Source organism: Primulina eburnea, chromosome 10, assembly GCF_022965805.1.
Source record: "Primulina eburnea isolate SZY01 chromosome 10, ASM2296580v1, whole genome shotgun sequence".
NCBI lineage: Eukaryota > Viridiplantae > Streptophyta > Magnoliopsida > Lamiales > Gesneriaceae > Primulina > Primulina eburnea.
This window is the reverse complement of record NC_133110.1, coordinates 22,824,680-22,848,437: the sequence shown is the minus strand read 5'-3', so window position 1 is coordinate 22,848,437 and position 23,758 is coordinate 22,824,680.

Below are 23,758 nucleotides of genomic sequence, written 5' to 3'. Positions count from 1 at the left end.
AGATGTGATCAACATTTGGTATCCAATACCCAAGAAGTAGAGTTAACTGAAATGTTTACTTCAAAGTAGAACATACCATTTCCAGAACTTTTCTGAGCAAGATATTCTTTGCAATTACGCCTCCAATGTCCAGGCTTCTTGCAGTGATGACATACATCATCAGTCTTGTCAGCCTTAACTGGTCTGGCTGCCTCAACGGGATTCGGAGATTGCCTCATCAAGGGCACGTTCTTCTTGGGACGTTGGAAAGAACTCTTCTTTCCCTTCCCATGAGGATCAATCTTCGTACCAGATGAAGAACCCACATAAAGAACCAACTTCTCTTTCTTGATGGTTGATTCAAACGTAACAAGCATATTTTCCAACTCCTCAAGGGTCGGTTCAATCTTGTTCATGTTGAAGTTCACCACAAAAGGATCAAATGAGCTAGGCAGGGATAAGAGCAACACGTCGGTGGTCAACTCCGAAGGCAAGATCAGATCCATGCCAACGAGCTTGTCCACGAGCCCAATCAACTTCAGGCCATGCTCATGGACCGAGGCCCCATCTCGCATGCGCCTAGTGATCAGCTCCTTGACGGTAGCATGCCTAAGAGGCCGAGTCTGCTCACCAAAGAGCTCTTTGAGGTGCTTATGAATGTCAGCAGCATTCTTTGCATCCTCAAAACGCCTCTGCAGCTCATCATTCATAGAAGTCAGCATATAACACCTGGCTATCAAGTCATGGTCACACCATTCCTTGTAAGCCTGCAATTCCTCAGGATTGCAGTCAGTCGGAGCCTCAACAGGGGGCGACTCAGTCAGTGTATATGCTACCCTTTCCGAATTCAAGACGATTTTCAGGTTTCTTAGCCAAGCGAGGTAATTAGGTCCAGTTAATATGTGTTTGTCGAGTATTACAGATATCGGATTGCGAATCGAAGACATTGTCAATTTGTACTGAAAAGTAAAAACAGATAAATGTTGATGACTATTTTAAAATATTTGGTAAGATATAAAGTATGGACTTTAAATTTATAAATATTTACTCCCACTGTTTTGACATCTTTCACTACCCTCTAGTGAAAACGAGAAACTCCTTTCCTCAGTAGGTACGTAAGGTCCAATTAGAGAATTATGATCCCGAATAATATCAGCCAATCACAATTCCTAAAAGGTAGTTTCCAATTGCATCACAATGCAACCCTTAACGTAAACTTTTGTCTCACGATTGATTAGGACCCAATATTGACGTCGTTCATCTTTACGTGTCAAGCCTTACCCATCGATGTTGAACCTTAATGGACGGTCGCCATGAGTTCCCTCAATTATCTGAGCCGAAGTCATGGGAGTTCCACGTAGTTCACATCACCATGTCAAATGGATGTCACAGCTTTCCGGTACTAAGGGCCCCCCCAATAATATGAGCCGAGCCCCGAGTACGGGTAGCGATTCGTCATGCACCCATTTGTCGATGGAAGACATGGAAATTATAAACAAATTTATAATTCCCCTTTTCGGGCTTGATATTAATTTTGAATCTAATTCAAAACGAGGGTTTTTAATTTTGAAAGGTCTCATCATTAATTTTATTTAAAAGCTCGCCATGTTTGATCGTATGTTTGTCGGATTCTTGCAACTTTGTTATTATCATAATAATAACGCACATACTCATTATTTATAACATATCATGCATATATTATAAACAGTAAACAAACAAGGATGATCAATCGCCCCAATACTAATGGACCGTGTGAGCTAAACACGGGCCTAGGTCCAATCCTAGGGTAAATGCACGGGATGCAAATGCTACTATTACATTAGCTTCCAATATTTACATGTCTTCGATCTTCATAATCATCATGGCCACCATCTTCCAATCTTGATCATCCACTATACTAATATTTACAAATAAATATCCATGGCAAATAGGGATACATCTCATGGGGGTGGGAACGGGCCATAAACCAAGCCCACTTTATAAATTGATAATTATTACAATCATTCAACACAAAATATCCTAGCATACACCTAGCAAATTAGGCTTGGGCTTTTGATCATCTTTCATGCATCATATCACATATCATACACCATCAATTAATTATCACAATAATTAATTGATCCAATATTATATATCTTGATCCAATCACTAACCGCCATGATTATAAACTAAATTAACAAAGTATACAAACACCTTTGTCTACATTCAAATTAATTTATTTATAACCGAATTTCTTGTAAATCACCATTTACTATAAATATTTAAAGTCCAACTTAAAATATTTATTTCATGAGAAAATGTTTGCAACTTTTGTAATTTTAAACTTAAGGCCCAAAAATTCATTTTTCACTAAAAACGTTTTTGGCCCATTTAAAATTCACAAACATGTTAGCCCTCCAATGGCCCAACAACTCAAGGCCCATAACACTTTGATATTCCAAAACACTTTTGGAAACCCTAGCCGTCGTCGCCGTCGCCGGAGCTCCGTCGCCGGATTACGGCAACAATTTTTTTTATTTTATTTTAAAATGGGGGCTGTTCGGGCAGCCCCTCGGGCAGCCCAAGCTGCCCGAAATGGGCACCAACTTGCTGCCCAAAAGCCGCCCCAAACCCGGCCTTGAATCGTTGCAAAACTTCACCTCATGCGGTTAGAAATCGATCTCAACATAATATCTTGTAGTTGCTACACAAAATCGTAACCATAGCTCGGATACCACTTGAAAGGGGATCGGTTACGGTGACCGGAAGCGCAACGGAAGTTCAAAAAATCAAAATTTTCATCAAAAATTTCGGCAACCCCATGATTTGTGTAACAAATACAATAAAACACAAAAATGACATTCATAGAGTGTTTAGAATTTTACCTATCAATCACAAGGATTGATGTATGGCTCCAACTAAGGTGTAAACACCTTAGCTCTTCAATGGCAAGACAATCTTCAAGCTTCCCTTTGAGCCCACCTTGCTCAAATATTAAGCCCACCACCAACTATTTAGAACCACTCTAATTTTGCACTAGAAAAATTAGAGCATTTTTCAAAGAGAAGTATATTTCATTCCTCAACACTTGAAGAAGAAAAATGAAGAGAAAATTGGAGGAGAAAAGTGTGAATATTTCGGCCATCATGGTAGGAATAGGGAGGAAGGAAGACTTGTCTTGGTCTTGCAAAAAGTAGAGACAAAAGTAGCATGCCATGCCTTGATATTTGAAAAAGTTGTCTCCAACCCTTCACCTCCCATGCATGCATATATTATATGGTTTTTAACAAATTAAAAATCATGGACTAAATTTAATTATCTCAAACATATTTGAGACTAATTAAACATTACTTGAATTTACTCAAGTCCCACTAGTTAAATAATTAATTTAAATTGAGCTCTACAAAACTCAATATGATTTAATTAATTCAACACTTGAATTAATTTAATTATTTGGACTCTACTAGGTCCACTAGTGTTTAATTAATTCAACACTTGAATTAATTTAATTTAGTCCATAATAATGTTTATGAAAATCACAATTTTCAAATACATTATTCACTTGGCCAACTTTTAATTTAGGAACAGAGCAGCAGCTTCCAGCAGCCAGATATTCTGCTTCTGCAGTAGATGTGGCTATGGAAGTCTGCTTCTTACTAAACCAGGATATCAGCCTATCACCAAGAAATTGACAAAAACCACTCGTGCTTTTTCGGTCTAGTTTGCAACCTGCATAATCAGCATCTGAATATCCAATAAGATTTAGCGATGAATCATTGGGATACCATAAGCCGACATTTTGAGTTCCTTTCAAGTACTTCAAAATACGTTTAGCAGCAATATAATGAGATTGTTTGGGGTTAGATTGAAATCTAGCACAAATACAAACAGCAAACATGATATCTGGTCTACTGGCAGTTAGATATAATAATGAACCAATAAGACCGCGATACTGAGTTACCTCTACTAGAATACCACTTTCATCTTTATCAAGTTTAATAGATGAGCTTATTGGAGTAGAAGCAGCAGAGCATGCTTCCATTCCGAACTTTTTCAGAAGCTCCTTGGTATACTTGGCTTGATTTATAAAGATTCCAGTCTCTGATTGCTTAATCTATAATCCTAGGAAGAATGTTAATTCTCCCATCATACTCATTTCGAATTTATCCTGCATCAATTTTCCAAACTTTGCACATAATTTGGGGTTAGTTTACCCAAAAATGATATCATCAACATAGATCTGTACTAAAAGAATATGCTTATTCTTGACTAAAGTAAACAGAGTTTTATCTACTGCTCCAATGGTAAAATCATGATCAATAAGAAACTGTGATAGAGTGTCATACCATGCTCTAGGTGCCTGTTTTAGACCATATAATGCTTTGTGTAATTTAAATACATGATGAGGTGAGAAATGATCGATAAAACCTGGAGGTTGTTCGACGTAGACTTCTTCTTGTAAGAGACCATTCAGAAAAGCAATTTTCACATCCATTTGATATACTTTGAAATTCTTGAAAGCAGCAAAGGCTAAGAATATTCTGATTGCTTCGAGCCTTGCTACTGGTGCGTAGGTTTCATCAAAGTCTATTCCTTCTTCCTGTCTGAAACCTTGAGCAACCAATCTTGCTTTATTTATCACCACTGTGCCTTCTTCATTGAGTTTGTTTCTAAATACCCACCGAGTTCCAATGACAGCTTGGTGAGATGGTCTAGGTACTAGAAACCAAACTTCATTTCGTTTGAATTGATTCAGCTCTTTTTGCATGGCTTCAATCCAACTAGGATCCAGAAGAGCTTCTTCAATTTTCTTTGGTTCGTCCTGAGATATAAAAGCAGCATGCATGTATTCATTAAGCATTTTCCTTCTGGTTCTCAAAGGCGCTGCTGGATTACCAATAACTAATGATGGAGTATGAGATTTTCTCCAGATAAAAGGATTTAAAAGGATATCTTCCTGATTTTATATGTTGAGATTGTTCTCGATGGAACAAGTAGTGGGTTCCTGAGTGTCTTCTGCTGGTATTGGTAGATCCAAAGTCTATACTTCTGGTTCCACTAATGGAATGTATGGTTCTGGATTTTGAAGATCCTTGATGTTTGCTTCTACATCATCTTCACTGTCAATTTCCAGGTGGATCCTGTCTAACCTGTTACTTAAATCAGATATGTTAGATATTTCAGGAGCACTGCTGTCTTCATTGAAGACAACATGAATCGATTCTTCAACATTAAAAGTTCTATTGTTGAAGATTCTAAAAGCTTTGCTTACAGCAGAGTAACCAAGAAATAGTTCAGCATCTGATTTTGAGTCAAATGCAGTTAAATGATTTTTGCCATTATTTAGCACAAAGCATTTGCAACCAAACACATGAAAATAAGATACGTTAGGCTTCTTCCCTTTCCATATTTCATAAGGGGTCTGATTGTGCCTTTTGTTGACCATAGATCTGTTTTGCGTGTAACAAGCAGTATTGATAGCTTCAGCCCAGAAGCGCTGAGAGATGTCTGCATCTGCTAGCATTGTTCTAGCAGCTTCTTTTAGAGTTCTATTTCTCCTCTCAGCTACTATGTTTTGTTGAGGTGTTCTGGCGGCTGAATATTCATGATGAATCCCCTGTTCATTCAAATATAACTCAAGATACTTGTTAGTGAACTCAGTACCCCGATCACTTCTAATTTTAATGATGGTAGTAGATTTTTCATTTTGAATTCTTTTCAGAAGCTTGATCAAAAGGCTACTGGTTTGATTTTTTCCTGCGAGAAATATTACCCAAGTGAATCTAGAAAAATCATCAATAACAACAAGAGTATATTTCATTCCCCCCAAGCTCATGATGGAGATTGGACCAAAAATATCCATGTGCAGTAGTTCCAGACATCTTGAAGTTGATTTGCTATCTTTGTTCTTGAAACTGGATCTTATCTGTTTCCCAAGCTGACAAGCAGAACAAACATGATTTTTAACAAAGTTAATATCAGGTAATCCATCAACTATATTCTGCTTCTTGAGATAATTGATTGACTTGAAATTCAGATGATTCAATTTCTTGTGCCATAGCCAGTGTTTATTGCTAAGAGAAGCAACTAAGCATGTAGGAGTATTGACATGATTTGAGTTCCAAGAGACTCTGTAAGTATTGCCTTCTCTTTTTCCGGTTAACACAGTAGTTTCAGCAGAATCTCTAACTATACATGAATGCTTCTGAAAAGCTACAGAATAACCATTATCACATAGTTGACTAATGCTGATTAGATTGTAACAAAGATTGTCAACTAATAACACATCGTTGATAGTTATGTTACCATGGATAATCTTACCCTTACCCATGGTTTTACCTTTTGAGTTGTCTCCAAAAGTTATCTTTGGTCCAGTACAACTCACTATCTCGGAAAGTAGGTTTTTCCGTCCAGTCATGTGTCTGGACCATCCACTGTCCAGATATCATGTAGAGTTACTGACTTCTGCTTTCTTCTGTTGTTTCTGCATACACAAATTTTAGTATCTGGTACCCAAATCTATTTGGGTCCAAGCCTTATCAGTCCTTTGGGGACCGACATTTGTACAATTCTTGGTGACCTTGTACTTCGGGTATCCAAAGATGTGTGTGCAGTAGAAGGTCTGTTATTTCTAACAGTATGCATATTAAAATGTTGTTCCTCCCTTCTGTTTCTGTTTTCCAGTTTGTATCTCTTCTGAACAGGTTTAGAGTTGTAGTATTGGTGGTTTTTAACCTTCATAGGATGTTGTCTTCCAGAGTTGAATTCTTTTCTGAATCTAGAACTCTGGTCAACTTTTTCCTTAGGTTTAACGTAACCCAGACCATAGTGCATTCTTCTGTTCATCTGATTTACATTCCTTTCAACTGAAGCAGTAGGTACCTTTGGTTCCTGTACCACACTGGATTTCACAAAGTGAATGTATTTCCCTTTGCACATATCCAGTGTTGGCTTAGTATTAGTTTCAGAAGTGCCTTCATCATTACAAAAACCGAGACCACTTCTATCTCCTGATTGTTTTTGTAATTCTTGTATCTTTTCCAATGAAACAGAAGACTTGTTCCAAGCATTTACCAGTAGCGACAGCTTCTGGTTTTCAGAAAGCACCTTCTGGTAATCTGCTTTGGCTCTTTCATTCTCAGTTATTAATTTACTCATCTTAACTTGTAAATCATTACAGCTGTCTACTTGCAAGCAAGTTAACTTACTGTTCTGACTCTTTAAGTTTTGATTTTCGATCTTAACTTCTTCAAATGATTGAGAAAGTCTGGAATACTCTTTTACCATGTCATGTAGTGCATCAATCAAATCATTTCGTGTAAATTCATTGGAGTCAAAATCAAATACCTCTTCAAATGTCGAGGTTGAGTCATTGTCTGCCATGAGACATTTGACTTCTTCTGCATCACTATCACTGTCATGACTTTCTGAGTCAGATGACTCAGAACTAGAGTCCGCCCATTTGGATTTGCTTTCTTCGGCAATCATTGCTTTTCGATCTCTTCTGGTCTTTTAGTCATTTCTCTTGTGATCCTTTCTCTTTTGGTCATCCTTCTTTGGTTTAGGACAATCAGCAATGAAGTGACCTATCTTTCCACAGTTAAAGCATCCCATATCACCAGATGGTGAATCTTTCTTGAAGTTGCGATTGGGACCCTGATAAGTTCGATGGTTCTTCTTCATGAACCTGGAGAATTTCTTTACAAATAAGGACATAGCATCACTACTGATTTGTTCAGCAGTCTTCTCCAATGTATTGTCAATGATCACAGTAGGTAATGCCTGAGGTGCAACTGCAGCAGAAGTGGAAGAGGTAGTGGCAGTAGCAGTGAAAGCAGTAGCAGTAGCAGCAAGAGCCTTGGTAGGTAGGCTTGAAGGCTCTTCTCCACTTCTTACTTCCAATTCGAACTCGTAAGCTTTCAGATCTGCAAATAAGTCGTGCAGTTCCAATTTGTTCAAATCTTTGGACACTCTCATAGCCATTGTTTTAACATCCCATTCTCTGGGTAAGGCTCTCATCACCTTGAGGGCTATCTCTCTGTTGCTATGCTCTTTACCCAGAGCTGTTAGCTCATTAACCAGGCTACTGAATCTTTCATCAAACTCGTTTAGAGTTTCACCAGCTATCATTTTTAGATTTTCGAACTTCTGCATTGCTACAGACAGTTTGTTTTCTTTCGTTTGCTCATTTCCTTCACATATCTGGATGTGCTTCTCCCAAATATCCTTTGCAGTAGAACACATTTTGATCTTGCTAAAAGTGTTCTTGTCGAGAGTTTTATACAGTATATCCTTTGCCACATTATCAAGGTTGGCCTTCTTCTTATCTTCACTGGTCCATTCACTTCTTGATTTTTCAACCATCTGTGGTGCACCTTCAGTAACAGCAACAGCTGTATTAGGCTTTAATATTTTCAGTGGACCATCTGTGATGACATACCACATGTCATCATCTTGTGCTGCAAGATGAGCTTGCATTCTGATCTTCCAGTCATCGAAATCTTCCTTAGAGAACATAGGGATCTTGCTGAAGTGTGCCATTTGTTGTAGTTTTTCACGAACAAGAATAACCTGCTCTGATACCAATTGTTGAGGATCGAAGTTGAGTTTAGAGGGGGGGGGGTGAATAAACTCTACTCGTTTTTCTTTCTTTTCTGATGAGGTACTAAAATCCTGTTAAGGATAGTAGTTTATCTTGTGCGAATACTTTCACCTGATTACAATAAAACGTGCGGAAACAATCTGATGAAGTAGTTGAAAGACAATAAAACAGTAGGCATCAGTTGTTTATGGAAGTTCGAAGATAAACTCTTCTACGTCTCCCCTTCTCCTGTTTCCAGAAGATATAACTAAAAGCCTTTGGATATTACAGTACAACTCTTGTACACACCCACTTCAGAAGGACTTATACCTCGGCCTACTGAAACTCTTAGTTTCTCAACTCACAAAAATGTTAAACACAAAGTTCTGAAAAGACTCTTTTCAGATTACAAACTCTTCTAGATAAAGTATAAGTGATGTAAAGATTGTGAAGAGTGTAAGAATCAGTAGCACAAGATGATCTTCAAAAGATCAGATATTAGCTATGAAGCGTGTGCTACTTTTCTTTGTGTTGAACTTTAAGTACTCAAGGAATTTCGAGATTTGTCTGATGAGAGATAATAGCTTTTGTTCCTTGAAAGATGATATTATGCGAAGTGTTGTGTCGTATAAGGATTTGATCCATGTATATATAAACGACTGAGTTCAACGTTCACAATCAGAGGATGTCTCCAGATAACTTATACAATCAGCTTTATTACCAAAAGAAGTTCCTGCAGAAAAGCTATAAAACAATCAGTCTTGTTTCATACTTAATTGGGTAAAATACATTAAATGACTCTGTATAGTATTTAATGCTGCAATTAATACTAGTACTAGGAACCCTTTAACGATAACAATAAAGGTAGCAACGTTAGGAAACGTCCTCTACTGGTTTTGTATTATTATCCTTTCTACTGGTTTAGTTTTATGAGACCAGTAGCTTCTGATAAGTTAGTCTACTGCTCTGGTCTGCTGGTTTAGTTAATCATCGCCATAATAAAATTCATGTCTAACAGTTCTGAATATTCTTAAAAGTATAAATCCTCAAAATTCTTTAATAATTCACAAAATTAATTCTTAATTTCCTAAAAAATTATCTTAATTGGTCCTTAATTTCAAAAATCCTACAGTTAAACCCATAAGTTTTTGGCATTCTTAATTTTCTTCTACAGTTTTCCCATGACATAATTTCAATAAACTAAAACTTATTTACCCAAAATCAATTCCTATAACCAATTTTACTAAAAATCCCAATTTATATATTTTCTTATTCCCAAAGCCGTTGCAACACTCGAATAATTATTCCTTACGTCTAATTCCCAAAAATTAATTCGACTAGTAACCATGAATCATAAATATTTTCTTAGAGAAAATCTACGCGTCCCAAAGCATTCGTAATATTCTCGATTAACTTATAGCCCAAAAAGTAGCACGTCGATACTAAAACCCAAAAATCAACATCGTCCATTTCCACCACAAACCAACATGCGTTAAAATAAAATAATTTTTCATTTCATATCGTATCACGTATAAAAATTCCAAGCATATAAAAAGAACATGTGACGTAAACATATAAGTCATGTACTTATGCAGGTAACATCATAAAATCATATAAAACATGTAAACTTACAAGTTTGAGGCTTGACGACTGATCTTCCCAGCACTGATGGTGGCACAAACCTTTACAGAACCATTGCTCTGATAGCAACTGAAACGTCTGTCCTTTTTATCGCTTAAGAGTACTAGAATTTTTTTTTTTAAACCTCACTTAGCATCGGCCGAACCATAAAATATTTCTGACATCATTTTGAAAATAAACATCCAACTGCCATTTAAAAATCCAAAGGAAAATATTTTGAAACATAAAATCGTCAAACATTTTACCAACCTAAAAACATTATTTGAAAAGTATAGCCCATACTAAACCTCTCAAAAATCCCTCAAACGCATATATAAATAATCTTAAAAATCCTTAACGTAAATCATGAGTCGTATATCATAATGCGGAAAAAGTAGAAGCGTTGGTCCTCGGGTTGTGTGCGCCATCAGTCCAGTCAAATCACCCATCAAGTCCTCCCTCAATACCACCTGCATCCATCACACCTAGTGAGTCTAAAGACTCAACACACCATAATCTTTATAACGAGCAATACGTAATACAGTCAACATATAACGGTGAAAAATAATTGTACTTAAAATATCGTTTTCATGAAGATGCATAAACATAAACATTTTCGTAAACATTTTCATGATGCATAAAACTTTAAACATAAACATTTTCATGACATGCATAAATAAATCCTTAACTTTTCTTCAACATGACATGACATAAACATTTTTCATGATCATAAACATTTTTCCTTTTTCCTTTGTTGAATTCAGATCGTTAATTGTGAATTTCCTCAACATGACATGACATGACGATGGATCCATATATATAAAACCACAGTACTGGGCGGCGGGGACATCAGCGACACTCTCACCGGTGAACCGAGCCTTGGCCTAACATGATCGAATAGAAATACGATCGTCGGGGCTCCCTCTGGGGCCTTCTCCCATAAATGGGCTCCCTCTGGGGCCTTCTCCCCTCACGATATTCTCATTCTTACCTCAAACCTCATATCCTCATAACCTCATGTTCGTAATAATGGAAACACGATCGTCGGGCTCCCACTGGGACCATCACCCTCACGACATCGCCATTATTAACGAACTAGTCACAATCATTTCACTTCCTTCAACGTATTTCATTCACATCACTTTATAAAAATCGTGAATAATATTTACATTTTCATTTTGAAACCAAGCATTCAACATGTATTTTAAATGTCTTCCCTCAATCATAAATATCAAATAGACATTTAAAAATCATAATTTAATCATGAACATTTCATAAACATTTAAAAATAATCATAATATCATAAAAACAGCATTTCGGGCACTGCCATGACCTTTACTAATTTCTAGGTGTAAAAAGACCGTTTTACCCCTAGACTCGATATTTTACGATTTCGACTTTTTTCGTGATTTCATGACTCTAACATGTCCCAAATAATTATTTAAGCTTACGTGAATTTTTCTCATATTTTTATTTAGCTTAAATCGAGGACTTTTAATTTTATCTTTAAACATAACGTTTTAATGTGTTTTAATCCCGAACTAAACCAAACTTTCATATATAATTCCCAAATTAAAAACTTAGACATCTAATAATTATTTAAGCTTAACCCTAATTTTTCATAATTTTATAAGGCATAAAACTAGGCTTTTCAATTAACTCGCTAATTGACGTTTCGTGCGGCGATTAAATTCCGAATAAATCCAAAACTCGTTATTTTGATTCCAAATTTTAAACATAGCATTTTTAAGATTTATTCTACCCTTACAAGTCATGATCCACCCCCGTGGACCCTTGGAATCAATTTTGGATTAATTAATCTCGTTTTTGACCCTTCGACGAACACACAGAACCATCTCCTAATTTACCCAAGCCACGCCCGAGCCACTTTGAACCAAAACCTAGCCAACCCATCTAGGGACCCTACTGTGCAAGCCCAGGCCAAACAACCAGCCCTAGCCTGAACAAAAACGTCCTGGAAGTCGACCTAAAATTCTGCACGTGTGTGTGTTTGTAGTGTCCTTGTTGCATTGGGACTCCTAGCCGCCTAGGACTCTACCAGCCCTTAACCACCGACCACCCATGACCCTAACCTTCCCTGGACCACGTCTAGACCATGCCCAGACCATCCCAAAGCCTGGAATCCAGCAGCAAAGCTTCTGAATCCAAGGAACAACCTGCGCGTCTTCCATGCCCACTCACGGCTCCATCTTGCTGTAACTCTCGGGTGGTTCCAGCTTGTGTTCTATTTCGTTGGCAGCATTTTGTGTGTGTCTAGGACCTCTAAACTTGTGTAAAACTTGCCCCTTAAAATCCTAATTCATGGCAGCCCTTTATACAACAATAAAACATGATTTTGGAATCAAATAACACAAGTTTGAAACCTATATGCACATAGTTACGAAATTTCAATTGTGTGTCATGTTTTCTTTCAAATACTGATCAAATAAATAATATGATGTGATAGATGTTTGAAAGAAAGAAATACGGTGTGCCTTTGCGTTTAAAACGCACGAAAAACTGTTGACGATTGCGAAGAACGGCGACGAACGACCAAGACTTGATTTTCTTAGCATCCTTCGAAAGTCTCTTTTTTTTTTGTGGTGTTGTGTCGTGTGTATTTAGGGTGATTGAGAGAGTGTTTCAGATTTTTGGGAGTGGGGAGGCGTGAGGTTGGAGGTGCAAAAGTGAAGGGTTTGGAATAAAATAGCACTTTAAATACTAAATAATCAACCTCAAGGCTTTTAGGCCTAATAAGCCATTAAATTAGGCCCATTAGTCTAATTAGGACATAATTAAAATATTAAAAGTTTTTCTTTTATTAAATATGTGAATTTATTAGTCGGGTTGCCAAAAAGCTCGTATTTTAGTTGAAAAGCCAACACGATAAAATTTACGTCCCGGCGTATAAAATCACCTCGAAACCCTTTATTTTCAAAAATACTAAAAATCATCACCCATATTTTAAATAATTAAAAACAATTATTTAATAAAACATTTTCTATTTTTCAGCCCTCAGTCTCCGTTTCTCGATCGTCACTTGAATATTCCTTAAAAATCCATTTTAATGCAATCAAGTAGAAAAATATATTTTAAACATGCAAATATGCACAACATAATTAATTAATACAATTAAACAATTAATTAAAATACAAAGGAATTTAATAAATCGTATGCATGTGGTTCGCGTGGACCTTAAAATATTTGGGGCGTTACAAAACGACAACCCAAAAATCATTCCAACGCCACGCTAAACATACTTAGACGCAGCAACGATCACTCGTCGATCCCAAACGAAGCCTGCAACAAATAAACTTCAAGAATGCATCAATATCATAATTTACTGAAAACGCAGTTTGAGCAGTCCCACGAAAAACACCATAACTCACTCAATTTTTATCCAAATCAGTCGAATTTTATATCAAATCGAAGGTATCAAAAAGTTCTCCATTTTTGTGTTGAAAGTTTTCTCAAAATATCGACCGAAAATTCGCAGTTTTAACAAGAACAGTAAAAACGTGATTTAGATCTAAAAATTTTCTTTCAAAATCGATCCAAACAAATAACCGCTCAAACTATGAACATCATACATAAATTTTACGCATAAAAAAACGCAACACATAATATGACATGATCGACGCAGCAAAAGAGAGATTATACGTGCCTTTTGGATGATAAACTTTACCGACACGGCGATACCGAAGCGGAGAACGAAGAGAGGTTGATCCGGGACGATCGCGGCGCTAAAATTTGCGATAAAAACTCACGAAAATGGCTGGAATGGTGAAGGGGATGAGGCGGCTGCTGATGGGAAAGAAGAACCCTAGGTTTTCTTTCTCTCAAAATTAATAGAAACTGAATTGTGATAGTGTGTGTGTGTTTTGCCGATATCAGTGTGTGAAAAAATGTGTAAAATGTGTAACTGTGTGTGTGGCGTGGGTTTAGATAGTAATTAGGGAATACATTATTGCTATAATGCGTAATTAACTTGTAAATAAAATGCTAATCCTCCATTAATTAAATAAAATCTCTAACTTTAAAATAACTTGCACAATGCCAACTTTAAAAGTTTTAAAATTCTAAAATTCACTAAATAAATAATTTTATGCATAAAGGTGCTAAGGCTAAATAAATTATTTAAAACGCCCCATCCTCGACTAAAATAAAATTACCATATTTAAAAATTGCCAAAAATCGTCACCGGTCTTTTCCTCAATTCCGCCTCGAATAATCGCCTGAAACATGAGACTCGAAAAACATTTCAACGTGTATCACGAAGTCATAAATAATTTAAAATAATGCATTTAATTAAATCATGCACTGCTAAACTCAGATTAAAATAATTTAAATGATTTAATAATAATTAAATAATGCATGGGTTTTACGTGTACGAATTTGGGCTCTACAGAAATGGCAATGTTGAGATGCACAATATCAATCTACAACAAAAACCAATACATGTTCATAACAATATTATGTCTCAGTGTATTTCGACGGCATAACGGCGTAATCTCGCGATACCGATAATCTCAAACATCAAAATCAATAACAATAACTCATAATCCACAACAATACCAAACCAAAACACAATAATTCTGCACTATCTAATTTCGGCCAACATGCTGGAATTTTACACAAATTCATACAACATCCGATAATCGATCCGGTTTCGGATATATGTTCCCCTTAATCTCAAGAACACACCATACAAGTTAAATCATTCTTTCTTCAACATCTACAATTCAAATCATACTAGAATTCAATGATACTTACATCTTCTTGTAGATAGTAACAAGAGTAGTACGGAACCGAAGTCGGATTTAAAATCGAACGGCTAGATGCTTCACAATTTATCTTCTAAACTTGAAGGAAGCTTGAGGGAATATGCTTATGGAGGGTCTCGGTTATTTCTTTGCTGCTGAATGTCTGAAGAATGAATCAAGATACATGTTAAATGGTGCCCAAGACATGTGTCAACTTAAAAATTCATGCTGGACTTCTCACGCATATGCGCGCCCTTCCTTCACGCATATTCGCGAAACATTCTGTCTCGGCGCGTAGCATCACGGTGCCACTACAAAAAAAGTGTTTCTAAAAGCAGTTTTTGAGGAGCACTTCTGAAACCGCTCGTGCAAACTGAACAACAAAATCGCTTTTACTTAAACCGTTTCTATTTCCTTACTTTTAGGAGTGGTCGTATAACCTCTTTAGTAGCGCAATTTTTAGTGCCGATTTGTATCAAACGCTGCTATAAATTGCTCGTACTGATTTAGCTATTAAAACTATTCTGGAAACTACTCTAATTGAATATTTTTAACAGTGGTTTCACAAAATCGATTTTGTGGACCCCCTTATAGCTCTGTTTTTTAAGTTTGATTTGAAAATTGCACCTATTACATATAATTATAAACCGTTTTTCTACATTGCACTTAATAATATCCTCCTCAGGAATTAATTAGCGACGGTTTTCGCAAACACCGTCGCTAATTTTTGCGACGGTTTAATCATAACTTTCGCTTTGTTCAACAGACGACGGTTTTATTGACACCCGTCGCTTTATTTAGCGACCGTTTTATCAAACTGTCGCTGCATTTAGCGACGGGCAAAGTCAAACCGTCGCATGTATTATCGTAGCGACGGTTTAAATAACCCCGTCGCTAATATTAGCGACGGTTTTATGTACACCGTCGCTAAAGTTAGCGACGATCAAAGTTAAACCGTCGCCTAATTTAAATTTTGAAAACTTGCCATACATAGCGACGGTCAGAGATAAACCGTCGCCAAATATTCTATAAATACCTCTACTTCCGATCCCTTTTCTCACACCACTTCACAACACTTCAAATTTTTCTCTCTTACGCGATTTTACCACTTCACGATAATAAAAATTTTTTTACACGATTTTAATTTGGATTTAATGTAATTTTTTTTCCCCTTTTCTCACACCACTTCACAACACTTCAAATTTTTCTTTCTTACACAATTTTACCACTTCACGATAATAAAATTTTTTTACACGATTTTAATTTGGATTTAATGTAAACTTTTTTCCTTTAATTTTTGGTAAATTTTTAAGTGTTAGTTTAAGATCAAGAATTATGTTATCATAGTAACATTGTAAGTGTTTTTAGATTTATTAATTTTTTTTTATTTCACCGAAAATATTAGCGACGGAAATTATGAAATAACTGTCGCTAAGTTAGCGACGGAATGCAAGAAAATGTTGTCGCTAATTTTAGCGACGGTTTTCTTTATCCGTCGCTAAATATGTAGACGACAGTATATTAATCTGTTGCTAAATTGCGACGGTTGCTCAAAAATATGTCGCTAATCTTGTAGGCGACGGTTTCGTATAAACCGTCGTAAATGGTAGCTACAATACCATAAAAATACCGTAATGGGTAATGGGTACGAGTATTATCAAACCGCACCTAAAATAAACAATAGAAGCGGTTCTTCAACTTGTACCAACGGTTGAAAAAACCGCTTCTATAAGATATAAGGTCATCAATAAGAGGAGCGATTTTGAAACCGGTGGTACAAGTACTGGAGCTGTTAAAAACCGATCTTAAAATTGAAAAAACCACTTTTGTAAGAGTATTTTTTTGTAGTGTGACTCGCGCATTTGCACGCCCTCCTATGGTGCATATGCACGAGGTCCCTCAAAAATTCTTCACAACTCTCGGGTACCCTCGCGCATATGCACGGTTACACGTCGCGCATATGCGCGAGGTGTTCTGCCTATTCCGCGCATATGCGCCCAGTCGGGTCACGCATATGCGCGAGGTTCATTCTTCGCACAAAATTCCATTCTTCTTTTAGGCTATCCCGATCTGATCTGTTTCGTCTATAATCACATCACAATTATCCACAAATCATTTCCGATTATAATAACCAAATTCTCGGGCCTTACAACTGATCAGCGGATAAGATTCAGTTGCCAGCCTACCAGTTCAGCTGATCAACATTTGAAACCCAACGACCTACTGAAATGTTGGATGATTAGGTGCTTAATCATCAACAGTATACCGCCGCTTCATTGCCATATCAGATCAAAGTAGATGATCGATGCGGTTCAGCATGAGTTGAGTACAATTTGAGTCAGCTCGAGCAGTTAGCCAGCACATATATCAAGTCCAAAGAAAATAAGCTGCTCTTCTGGCAAAGAAAACTCAAGATCGATGCAGCATTTCAAAGCATTCAAGGCAACCAGTTATTGGTATATCCAGTTTTATTATGTATATAATAACTGATATTTGATGTTGTTTAAAATTTTCTATTGTAGTATCAATTTCCCTTACACATGTTGGTGTGCTTAATGATACAAGAGACACTTATTTGATTAAATAAACATCATATCTATCCAGTTAATTTCTATGTAAATGAACTACTATCTCCAAAATTTTTGCCTACACTGTTTGGATGTTAAATGTTGCTAAAACTTCATTAAATCGCGTAAATGATCATATTTTTAAGAAGGAGTTTTTAATTTAGTTATTGAGGGGGAGCTTTTTCTTTAAAAACTATTTTTAAATATGTTATCCCTCGAACTGAATTTTTTTTTTATTTGCTCAAATGTTTTTAAATTTTTTTTATTCTCACAACTGGGTAGAATTATTAAATATTTCAAATTTTATTTTTAAATCACTTTTTTGCTCAAGTTTTGTGATCATTAAAAAAAAAAGGACATTGTTGGAACATTTCGTGTTCGCAATCTTGATTTTGATGTTAACCAAATTTGTTATTTTAGTTCTAATTAGTTTATCTAAGTGCCCAGAAAACTGAAACTGATCAGTTATCGATCCAAAACTGAAGTTATCGAGACGCAAACTGAAAGCACCAACTGATTGCTCAAACTGAACCAGTTCAACTTATATATCAAAGATCAGTTCAACCGATTGTCTAGCTGATAGGTAGTTCAGCAGAAGAGCTTCAGAAGCCCGACCAGTTGATGAAGAGTTCAACTGATGAGGAGCACAACTGAACAGTTCAACTGAATCAGTGAAATCAGTTTATCTGACGAGCCAACTGATTTCACCACATCAGTTCAAGACCAGTTCTGAACATCAGTTAGGAGCCGACCACTTTGCAGAACACTAAAATCTTATCTAAGTGGAATCCAGCTGTGCACAACGGTATAAAAACAAATGTCATATCAAAGGACAATAATGGACGTTGCAACAAAGCTTAAGAACAGAACGTTCTAGAATGGCCGTCGGAAAGTACAAGACAAATTTCGAGGAACGAATTCAAATTGCGGCGAACATATTTGATGAGTCTTTATGTACGGTCATATTGCCTCTATAAATATAAGATCAAGACCATCAACAAATAAGTGTGTGAACATCAAAAAAGAAGAGAAAAATAAGGCATGCCAACTACTTAGTATAGAAGAAAAACTCTCAGTGTGTGAGAACACATTCGTGTAGTATTCATAGATCAGTTCTAACACAATCACTCACATATACAGAGAGTAGAGCTTATTGAATAGCTGAGTGAGTCTTGCACAAAGACGTTAATCTTCTGTATGTAGTTTTTAACACATAGACATTAAACAAGTGTTGGCTGGATGTGTTGTCTTCAGTCTAGGCTAAAAGTTCAGTTAGACAGTAGTGTAAGTCCTAAGTTGAGATGATTTTTCGAAGGTGTTGTATAAATCAAAGTCTTCTAGTAAATCATATCCTATGTGGTAGAAGAGGTGATATAGGAGCAGTTGAAGTCTCCGTACATCCATAAACATATCTTGTGTTCTTAACTGTTTAACTATTGTTTTAAAACTGATTTGATTAGTTCAGATGATATCAGTTCCATTATCACCATAACTGAACTTATACAAGCTCGAACTGATCCCCCCTTACCTCAGTTTATCAGTTGACACAACCTAAAAGTCTTAAACTGAGCAGCTTTCTTAACGAAGGATTATGTCGATTATTTTCCATTTGGTTCAAAACTAAACTCGATTTAATTCATCGGTGTTTACATTCTTAGAACACGAGATATTACAGCTCCTTGAAAATATTGTGTTTGAAGCACCCTCACATGTGTTAGAACTGATCCTTCACATGTGAATAATATTGTGGTGTTGTGCTCCTTCATGCTCGAACCCAAGTTTCACTTGACTAAGACGATCGGGGATTTTATTTTGTACTTCCAAACTGTTGGCATTGTATTTTGGTGTAAAATGAGAATAACATCCAATGCTGTTTGTTTTGATAACTGAACTTTTAGAGTAAATGGAATATTTCTGTTATTTGTAAGTGATTATGCTGGAGTATGCTAAAATGCTATGATAAGTAGCCAATTCATTTATCTTTCTATGTTTATTCAAATTGAAAATAAATAGTATTTACCTTCATATTTAATTTTTATTTGTGTATTTCAAATTTGATATACAATAATAATAAATAAATAAATAAAATTAGAATCCTTGTGGGTGCATCGAATGACAGTTCAGGTTAATATAGTTGTAATTTGTTGGATTGCTCAAGGGCAACATTGTAAATTCACACGGCTAAAAATTATGAAACTACATTACCATATGAACTCGTAGTTGTATCAATTCGGGTGTGTTGGATTGTGTTGAACAATAGTACTATTCAATAATTTGCTCAATCCGAACCCAACTCGAACCCGAGTCAACCCGAAAACTCTCAACCCGAATCCGAACCCGAATCAATCTGACAACCCGATTAGCCTGATTTTGAATTTTTTAAAAAAAATTAAATAAAATTTTAAAAAGTATTTAATTTAAACATATAATAACAAAATCTCCCTCATATATATCATTTAAATTTGAAAGTATAATTGTAGAAAAATAAAATATATTTACTAAATCAAATAATCAATTTTTTTTTTTGAAAATAAAAAATGTTCAAAATAAATAGTAGATTATGAAAATTTATGATCTATATGTAAAATAATTATTTTTTTAGACATACAATATATAAAAATGTAGACAATATTTATTAATTATATTTTTGGGTCAACCCCAGTCGAATTCAACCCAACCCAAATCGGGTCCAACCCGATCTGACAAGAACCCGAAAACTCCAAACCCAAACATCGGATTGGTGGGTCGTGTCTGATTTTGACACCCTAGCTGTATCCGCTTTTTATCTGATTATTCAGGCCATCTTCAACAACAAAATATATTTTGGTACAAATTTTACAATAAAATAGTGCGATTTCTGCACCAAATACAACATCTACCTCTAACTCATTTACTTCACATCTTACACCAAAAAGAATATTCTCGAAATATTCTTTTTATTTATATTATTTATAAATCATTAAAAGATCTATATTTAATATTATCTATATATTAAAAATAAATAATAAAATTAATACATATTGTTGGAAACTGAATTCCGGTATTTTACAAAAAGATAAACCAACTGAACTAAGCAACTGAATTCAGCTAACTGATCGACGCAACTGATTATAACTAAACAGCTAGCTGCTCTTTCAGCTGAACATCTCTTCAGTCATTCTCATCAACTGACTCTTTACCAGCTGATCTCTCAGCTGTACACGTCATCAGTTGAAAGCGACAACCGACAAATAGTACAACTACCTGCAACTGGTAATGGAACGCCACATTTGAGAATGAGCAGTGTACGACTGTCAGAGTATATCGACGTGGCAATCAATGGTTAGAATATTAAAATATCCTTTAATGTTACCGTTGAGAGAGAAGCCTATAAATAATCGAAGATAGATGCCGAAGAAACAACGACTGATTTCAGCTATTACATTCTACTTGCTGTTACGCTGCAAAAATATCTACTCACATTCAGAAGTTAAAAGCTCACGTTTACTGGTTATATCAGTAGCATTCAAGGCTACATTCTCGAGCTTAAATAGAACTCTGTAATATTTCATAAAGTTTTTCTAAGTTGTGCTAAGATCAGTTACCATCTGTAAAAGTGTTATATACTAAGAGTTTCAGTTGTGGCAAAGTGATAAGTCCAAACTGAAGTGGGTCAGTGCAGTATCTTGTATTTGATCAAAGTCTTTTAGTGGATATCCTATCTTCGTGATAGAAGGGGTGACGTAGGAGTTATTAAAGTCTCCGAACATCCAGAAACAAATTGTGTTATCTTTACTTCAGTCGTTACTTTTCAGTTAGATACTCTATGTTTCAGTCAGTTTATTTTCCGCAACTGTTTCATTCAGTTCAACTGATTGTCATTGACCGACGTGATACCTAGTATCAGTTTGTAACAAAACTGAACTCAAATTGTCGAAGTTTTTTTAAATATTGAGGAGTGTTTATTCAACCCCCCCCCCCCCCTTCTAAACACTCTTTATTCGTTTAACCGATCCTTTCAAGTGGTATTAGAGCAGTTGTATCTCGTCTCAGAATATCTATACTCAAATTTTTCATTATGTCTTCATTCAATAAGATTCCTATGTTCTCTAGAGAAGACTTCATTGATTGGAAAATCAGGATGCAGGCTCACCTAGCTACACAAGATGATGATATGTGGTACGTTATAACTGATGGACCCATGAAGATTTTGAAAGCCAACACAGCTGTTTCGATTACTGATGGGGCACCTCATCGTATAGAAAAGCCCAGAGAAGAATGGACCACAGAGGATAAAATAAAAGCCAACTTGGATAATGTGGCGAAGGACATACTATATAAGACGTTGGATAAAGTAACTTTCAGCAAAATCAAAATGTGCAAGACAGCCAAAGAGATTTGTGAGAAGCTGATCCAGCTTTGCGAAGGGAACGAACAAACCAAAGAAAACAAACTTTCTGTTGCTGTTCAGAAGTTTGACAATATCAAAATGAGAGTTGGTGAAAAAACGATGCATGATTATGATGAAAGAACCAGCTGCATCATCAATAAATTAAATGAACTTGGAAAAGTGTACACAAACAAAGAAGTTGCATTGAAGATAATCAGAAGTCTTCCCAAGGAGTGGGACGTGAAGACCATGGCAATGAGGGAGTCCAAGGATCTGAACAAAGTTGAGCTTCATGACCTATTTGCTGATTTGAAAACCTACGAGTTTGAGTTGCAAACTCGTGAAGGAGAATCTTCTACTCCAGCAGCCACGACTGCCTTAGCTGCTGTTAGAACAGAACCAACTGGTTCAGTTGAAAAAGCTGCTGATCAACTAAGCAATGATGCCATGTCATTGTTCATCAAAAAGTTTGGAAGATTTATGAGGAAAAATCAAGGAAACTTTCAAAATAAATACCAAAGAAGCAATTCTAAGGAAGAATCAAACGCTTGCTACAATTGTGGCAAACCAGCTCACTTCATTGCTGACTGTACCAAACCAAAGAAAGACAATCAAGGCTCAACTGAAAGAAGAAACAAACCATATGAGCACAAAAAGGGATCCAAAGATGATAAAAAGTTCTCCAGGAAGAAGCATGAAGTGCTCTTGGCTGAAGAGAGCAATTCAAAGTGGGCAGACACTGACAGCAAGGATTCAGAACCAGAAACTTCATGCAGTTCTAGTGACAATGAAGAGGAAGTGAAATGTCTGATGGCTGGTGACACAGAACTGGAGTCCAGCAGTCAACAGGTATTTGACTTTAGCTCCCCTGATTTTACAAGAGAACTTATTTCAACATTGCATGACATGGTCAGTGAGTATCATAAGCTTGCCTTATCATTTGAAAAGGCCAGAGCAAAGCAAAATGATTCTATTGACAATAAGACTAAAACTGATGAATCAGTTGATATGTTGAGTCTGAAAAAGGAGATTGCTGAACTCAATACTGAAAGAAGCAAGGATCAGTTAATGATTCAAAAGTTGATGCTAGAAAATTCAAAGCAAACTGAGTTTATTCAGGCTTGGAACAAATCATCTGCTGCATTGACTGATATACACAACTTACAGAAATCAGTTACTGATGAAACTGGTTTAGAGTTCAGTAACCAAGGTGAAATGTCTCTCAAAGATACTCGATCAAAACTGAATATGGATAAAGGGAAATATATTCACTTTGTCAAATCAGTTATGATACAAGAACAATCTGAGCCAAGTAAACTGATTGAACAGCCAACTGTAAGTATGAACAAGGGCAAAAGATGTGGTATTGGTTATAGCCCAAAAGTTGTGACTTATTCACGAAGTCAGCCACAAAAAATTTTCAGCAAAAATTACTCAAATGGCTACTCAAATTACTATAACAGGAAGCCAGTTCAGAAGAGATACTGGCTGAAAAATCAGTTGAAAAAGGGCAAATCACATGTTGTTTCTTCTGCACACCATACACCAAACACACACAGATTGGGAAAAACCATCTGGAATACAGCAACTGGACGGTCAGTTAGACTAATCCAAGTCTGGATTCCCAAAGGACTAATCAACTTTGGACCCAAGTAGAAAAGGGTACCAGAATCTTATCTTGTGTGTGATTGCAGGTAAAAGGTACAACCATTGAATCTATATGGTACTTGGATAGTGGATGTTCACGTCACATGAGAGGAGATTCAGACTTATTATCTCAACTGATTAAGTACACTGGACCAAACATTAGTTTTGGAGAACTGTGGGTAAGGGTAAGCTTATCCATGGTAACTTCATCATTAATGACATCTTATTAGTTGGGAATCTCAAATATAATCTG